The 6,758-nt window shown below is 35.9% G+C and overlaps 1 long non-coding RNA gene across 1 annotated transcript; it reads right to left on the bottom strand.

The window, feature by feature from the left end:
- Window positions 1-1,413: 1,413 nt before the first annotated feature.
- LOC140639463 (uncharacterized) lies at window positions 1,414-6,552 on the bottom strand. The gene is made up of 4 exons (XR_012036175.1): window positions 6,465-6,552; window positions 4,753-4,822; window positions 3,212-3,329; window positions 1,414-2,038 (listed from the first exon to the last, which is right to left on the bottom strand). It is a non-coding gene; the product is annotated as an uncharacterized lncRNA (long non-coding RNA).
- Between the last annotated feature and the right edge of the window lie 206 nt (window positions 6,553-6,758).

Here is a 6,758-nt window from a genome sequence, read left to right as displayed (position 1 = left end):
GCCAAAAAAAGGACTTCTAGATTTTCCTACTAGCTTATGTGCTTTCCTTTTCTAACCCACTCAACAAACTTCTCCAGTATCATTTATTCCTTCTACATTATTATGTGCTCTGGACTACATAGTCCCTTCCATAGCCACCTTTCTCTCATCACTTACCCTAGATAATTGTACACAGTTAAATATGCTGGCTGTGTCCAAACACACTGGCCAATATGGCATAAGGCTCTGTGAATCAACACAGTGCTGAAGGCACTACCCAAAGGAAGTTCCTTTTCTCCTATTCATATACAAGTGCTGTATAGCCCTGCGTTTTCCCACTTTTTTTCTTCCTGCTGGAAAGAACAGCATATGCAGATCCAAAAATAGAAAGTCATACATAACTTGTCCCCTTTCATCCCGTAATCTTGATCCTTCTTGGGTCTTCTAAAGAGTAGAAATGTTGTAAGTCTATTTCTGCCTCTATGCATTAACCACAATAAAGTCAGAGTTGAGATAATAACAGTAAAATCTTCCTACTTAGTAACCAGCAGATTTGATGGTAGGCACTTTTGATAAGTATTTTGATAAATTTTTATTTGATTCTATTTCCTCATCTGCAAAATTAGAGTAGATACTTCACTCATTGGGCAGTTGGAAGTTAGGGAATCCCAAGAGATAGCATACAGGGAATATTTTGTAAAATCATACAATGATCCTGATATAAAATGGCACTAATATTATCAATACAGTTATTATTAAAATTTGCTGTTGGCAAAGAGAATAGTGCTTAGGACTATAAGAATAAGCCATGTCTCTGACTTCAAAAAACTTAAAATTCAGTGAAGGACCTAAGACAGTCTATACAAATAATTTACCATAGATTAGAATGAAATATTAAGTTATAATTGTGTTAAGCAAACAATGAAAGCAAAAATACAATTATTCAATTGACATAGTCTGAGAAAGCTTATGGAATAGAAGATAAACTATACTTTAAAAGATGGTGGTACCCTGGGTGGCTCAGTGATTTAGTGCCTGCCTTTGGCGCAGGGCATGATCCTGGAGTTCCAGGATCAAGTCTCACATCGGGCTCCCTGCATGGAGACTATTTATTTTCTGAACAAATAAATATAATCTTTTAAAAGAAAGTTTAAATAAATAAATAACATATGGTTATTAGTTGGATAGAAGGTATGGTGGGAAAGCCAGAGAAATGCTACCTTTAATTAATACTTTTTCTTTTTTTCAAGTTCTTCTTCTAAGGAATGTTCCAAATTTTAATAAAATTTTAATCCTCCCAGGCAAAGTCATTAGAAGCATAGCATAATGAAACAATAATTGGCAGATCAGGATTAATAGGAAAAAGACAATTGGGGGAAATGAAAGGTCACATTAGCTTAAAACTTCATTTATTGTGTAAGAGTGCCCATTGCCTTGTCATTTCCATCTTGCTTACAGTAAAGGATTCATTTAAAAGTTTGGCCTAAAAACAATCAAGTTGGTAAAAGAGGTGTTTTTTTAAGTGCATACGTCTTTTGGGGCATGGAGTACAGAGATTCATCTCTAAATTTTAAACCACCTTATAGGAATGTTGGAACTCTGAAGGGCCCTCCTCAGAGAAATTCTCTGTGGAGAACAGATTCCTCTTCTCATGTAGTTTTCAATTTATGCCTCAGATCTGGGCATGTTTATAAGGTCCAACTTGAATGCTGGCTTGTTAAACTCAAGCTTTCTACCATCAGAACCTAATTCCTATGATTTGGTCAAAAATAAAACAAAACAGCTTTCCACTCATGGAAGCACAGAGATCATGAAGACTTTGAAAAACTCCTACTAACTCCCCAAAATTCATATAACACAAGTCACACTGCAACATTTCTATTTGTTCATATTTAAGGAGCATATGATATAATTCATGGCAGGTGAATTTTTGGCTAAGCCAATGACTACCCTTCAAAATAAACAGAAAGGGAGCCCCAGAACATGGCTAGTCGTGTAGTCTTCTTTTTCTTTCTGGTGATTGCCTTGTAATTCGTCATCTAATATATCATGGGAACTTCTGAAAGAATAAAAAACATTTGTTGAATAAATGAATTAATGAATTTATAAGGTATAAAATTACAGAGAGCATTGAAATGTAAAAATATATGGTTACCAAATCAGACTTTCATTATTAGCATTGGTAACAACAGCTGGGAACTCATCATCTATTGAGAGCTTCCTATATGCCAGGTGCTTAGATTTTTGCACTCCATAATGAATATTCATCACAATAAGTCCTTCAGGTAAGTTCTATTATTATGCCTACTTTATAGATGAGAAAAACTGAGGCTTAGTAACATGTGAAAAGTCATGTAGCATCAAAATAGCCAGACTTGAATTCAGAATAAAATCTATCAAATTCCAGAGCTGAGCTCTTAATCTCTGTAGAGTTTCTATCCCTATCACTCCTTCAGGCTTCACAGATTTCTGGAGGTGGAGAAAAAGTGACAGAAGTGAAGAAGTTGAACTGTTAGGGCAATGGGAGGCAGATTATTAAAAAAATCTGTGTAGGAACTTGAATTGTAAACTTAGGTAAATATATAAGACAATTAGATTATATGATATGGAAGCACTCTATAATTTTTGTGTACATTTTCGTGCAACAAGTTACTCTGTTAGTTTCAATCCAATTTTGAATTATATTTTCTTCCAATTTCCTCAGTTATGGTTGCCATCAGTAATAATAATAGCTACAATCTTTAGTAAATTCAGAGTCCACAGGGGTCTACACTTTAATAATGTTAAATAAGAAGGAAAAATACCTGGAGATCATGACTCAACCATCCTCACAGCCACTTGGCAATATGATTTAGTAGTCTGGATTATCCCTATTCTGTGCAGTGTAGACATCTATTGTCATAAATAAATTATTTCTAGGCAGTAAAAGAAAATTTAATCACTTATCTTGGTGCTATCTGATAGGTCTGTATTCCAGAAGCTTCAGTCTAATATTTTCTTTTTTTTTTTTTAAGATTTTATTTATTTATTCATGAGAGACACAGAGAGATAGAGAAGCAGAGACACAGGCAGAGAGAGAAGCAGGCTCCATGTAAGGAGCCCGATGTGGGACTTGATCCTGGGACTCCAGGATCATGCCCTGGGCTGAAGGCAGATGCTCAACCGCTGAGCCACCCAGATGTCCCAGTCTAATATTTTCATTCACTACTTACTTCCTTAATCTGATACTCACTTTATTTATCCACAAATAATTAAATCAGGTATTTTTCCAGTGGAGGGAAATTATTTTCCAGAATTCAACCAAATTAACTTGGAATATTATCTAACCAACTGCGCCTCTGTTTTCTTATCTGTAAAACAAAATAGAGTTAACAAAATAAAAAGGGAAGGGGTATAATAAAAGTATCTGTTCAACTGTCTTTACTCCATTTTAAAGTGATTACATCAAAACTATAGGAAGACAATATGAGAATGTTAGCTGTTGTGCTAAGGAGATACAGACAGACTCAGGCAAAGAAAGACTTCTAGTAACTATTTTCCAAAATTGTAGGGGGCTGGGTGATAAAGCAGTCCTGTTTTTCCTGGAATCATTTTTCCCCATTGCCTACAGCCAAGCAACACCAAATAGGGACTTAGCTCACCACCAGGTGATTTGAAAAAGCATATGGAATAATGCCTATAGTTTGCCATGATGCAAAAATACATTTTCTTCCTTGTCTAACTCTTATTTTTTTTAGGTGCTAGTTTATTGTAACTTACAGGGCATAACACAGTATTTCTATTACAGATGAATTCACTGCCTCTAGTAAGCATGTCTAGACAGGGCAGGTAAGAGAATCAGATAGATACAGGGGAAAAAAAGCTGGAGATTTTGAAAAATTAAAAAAATAGTTAAGTATTTTTCCATGAAAGGATTTTTCTCTTCCCAAAAATCCTTGTCAATTTATTGTCATAAATTATTGAGTTTACCTGTATCCTCATCAAAAAAACACAGTTATTTCCATTATTGTTCACAAATACCTAATTATAAAGCAGATTATTTACTCCCACACAATTTTATTTACCAGTCCATTTTAGAGATGAAGAATTTTGTGCCAAACCAGTGTTTGAAACCAGATCTGATTTTGAAAGGTGAGTTCATTTCTGCTACACTAAGCATACTATTATATATAACAGTTTGTGAGAATACTTCATTATGAAATTATTAGTATTTGGTTAATTATATAATTTTAAGTTTGCTACATTCTTAGGATGAATATTTTTTATTCTTCAAGATTCAATTTTGATGAGAGTATATTTCAGAAATCACAATATAAAATCTGATTTACAAATTAAGTTAAGTGAAACGTATTTATCATTGAATTTTATTTTTCTATGATATATCAACATGTAAAATGAAGACTTTGTCTTTTAAAGATGTGTTGCCTAGTGAGAATTTCATAAGTCTTGGAAAAAATGAAATCTTGCCCCTGCCTGAAAGTATCTCTGTAGTTAGATCAGAGTGAAATAGAAAAAAATAGATTTCTTTCATGAACAATATGTGTTTCATCAAAAGAACAAAGAAACAGGGCTCTAAATGCTGGGTATTCTGCTTCCCTGAGATGTTTAAGATTGTCGAGGATGACAGGTTCTGATGTTCTCATTCTGAATTTTAACCTTCTGACACATTCTTACACCATACCATACTCCAGACTTTCGAGGAATATGGGTAAGAGAAATGACATTTATTGATTTCCCTCTATATGGAACAGAGTGCAATTTTATGTATATTACCTTGTATGATCCTCATAAGATTAGTTATCAGTTTATGGAAAAACATTATGGCACATCTCTCCACTACAACCTAAAAAGAAGGAAAATAAGATTGTGGGTTTTATTATTCTATCAACACGTAATGAGATATGCAATGGCACTTTAAAGAAACTATATAGGTTCTGTGCCAGCAAGAATTTATTCTGACAAGAATGAAAGTCTCTGCATATCCCCAAAAAGGGAGAGAGGGATGGTCACTCGTGTGAGAAGAGTCACAGGGATTAATTTGGCAGTCATCATCCAGATATAGACTAAAAGAGAGGGGTCTTTACAAAACAAGTGCAGCTACCCAGGTCCCATTGGCAAAGCCTTCACTACTAGGGAGGTAGATAATAAGATTCTAGCCAAAGCAATCCAAATGCTCCTGTCTTATCCCATTGCCATTCAGCAAGTAATTAATCTAACTGTCTTTGTTCAGAGTCAATGTTCTACAAGCCACTTTCAGTTATGACTTGTCTTTCCAGATTTGTCTGCCGAAGAGTCAAAAACAGGCGAAGATTCCCATCTATGTGGCAGAATTTTATTTTTTAATTACAAGTCAATTTACTTGATTCTGATTATGGACCAGTTTACCAAGCTTGTCTGCCTAGAGGGAGAAAATGGACTGGACAGAAAGACACGCCTTCCAGTCAGTGGGAGAGTTAGATCGCACACAGAAACTTGACAAGTCATCATTGTGATTTTATGCATCCATCTCATATCCTGGCTCATGGGAGTGCATCCCTAAAAGGGATGTGGTGCCTAAGAATTACATTCTGACACTGCAACCTGCAAGCTAACCCTTGGACCTTGGTATATTCACTGAGAGTTTCCTACGACAGCTATAACAGATTACCACAAACTTGGTGGCTTAAAACAATCATTTAGTCTTCTATTGTTCTGGTGGTCAGAAGTCTGGGATCTGTTTCACTGTGCCAAACCCAAGGTGTCATCTGAGTCATGACACCTCCCTGAGGCTGTAGGGGGGAATCTGTTTCTTCATCTTTTCCAGCTTCCAGAGCTCCATTCTCTGCATTTTGACCCTTTTCTCCATCTTCAAAACCAGCAGGGCAGCTTCCTGATTCAGTGGTCACATCACCTTCTTCTTTTGTATCAAATTTCCCTCTGCCTCCCTCTTATAATAGGAGACTTGTGATAGCATTTGTCTCACCCAGATAATCTCCTTATCTCAAGATATTTAATTCAATCACATCTCTTTCCACATATAAGGTAATATTTACAAGTTCCAGGTATTCCCCAAACCTAAACCGCTTTGGGGGCCGTTATTCAGCCTAGCACATCATCTTTTGAGGAATTTTCAAGGAGTGAGTTGTATAAACCTTTCTGTATTTGTTGAGTGGATACTTAAATATTTCCTTTGAAATTCTACAACCGTTAAATATCAATCATGGTTCCAAATAGGATTCACCTTAAATAGTTCAAATGAATGTGTGGAAAACGGGATTAAGGGAATAAACAAGGCATGTGGGGCACTCAGAGATTAGCAACACTGGGAAGCCTTTATTTGACTTCCTCAGGTTGTGAGGCAAAAAGGGAAAACATTACTGGAGTCTGGTAAGAGTAGAAACCACGAGAAGAATCCATATATCAAAAACTCTAGTCATGACCAGGACAAAGCCACTTCTAGGGACCTGGTGCCAAAGTAGGGAGAGAGTGAGGAAGAGATACTGGACCTTTTCTCCTTTGCGGTTGGTATCTCCTATTGGCTGATGTCAGCCAGCAGGAGAGCTCAGGAAAAGCAGTCACAGCCATCAGTCTCTGAGGCAAAGAGAACAGAGAAAGGTGGAAAATTGATACAGACTTGGAAGGTAAAGCAGGGGGAGCTAACACACATATTAATCCTATATTACCCATAAAAAAAATGAGTTTCAGAAAAATAGAGAATTTAGCCAAAATGACATAATACATGGTTGACCTAAAACTTGAGCCTACATCTGTCTGAAACTTGAAAAAATTCCTTTTTTCAC

This window comes from Canis lupus, chromosome 9 (assembly GCF_048164855.1).
Source record: "Canis lupus baileyi chromosome 9, mCanLup2.hap1, whole genome shotgun sequence".
Classification (NCBI taxonomy): Eukaryota; Metazoa; Chordata; class Mammalia; order Carnivora; family Canidae; genus Canis; species Canis lupus.
This window is presented reverse-complemented; position numbering and strand designations above follow the sequence as displayed.